This window comes from Dendroctonus ponderosae, unplaced genomic scaffold, assembly GCF_020466585.1.
Source record: "Dendroctonus ponderosae isolate FM_Combo_2020 unplaced genomic scaffold, Dpon_F_20191213v2 Dpon_F_20191213_6, whole genome shotgun sequence".
NCBI lineage: Eukaryota > Metazoa > Arthropoda > Insecta > Coleoptera > Curculionidae > Dendroctonus > Dendroctonus ponderosae.
The window spans coordinates 3,838,779-3,838,992 of NW_026018814.1; the positions used below are offsets into that span (position 1 = coordinate 3,838,779).

Sequence of the window (214 nt, forward strand, 5' to 3'; positions counted from 1 at the left end):
AAGGGTGGCGCAAGATTATTGCAAAATTTCATGTTTTCCGTCCCGTTTTGCATGTTTCTCGGAAGCAAAATGAGCAAGAACGCTAATTTTTACATTATTCCAGAGATAACTAAATAGCATTTATTCGAAGTTTCTCAAGAACCATTCGAGCCACAGAATTCGTTTTGGCATCGTTGGATAGAGAATTGAAAAGTCGATTCAGTCGTAACAACGT

At 37.9% G+C, this 214-nt stretch overlaps 1 protein-coding gene across 8 annotated transcripts in view; it reads right to left on the reverse strand.

The window, feature by feature from the left end:
* LOC109534117 (transient receptor potential cation channel trpm) overlaps positions 1-214 on the reverse strand; it is a 45,975-nt gene that overhangs the window by 40,755 nt on the left and 5,006 nt on the right. The gene's annotated exons all lie outside the window — the stretch shown is intronic.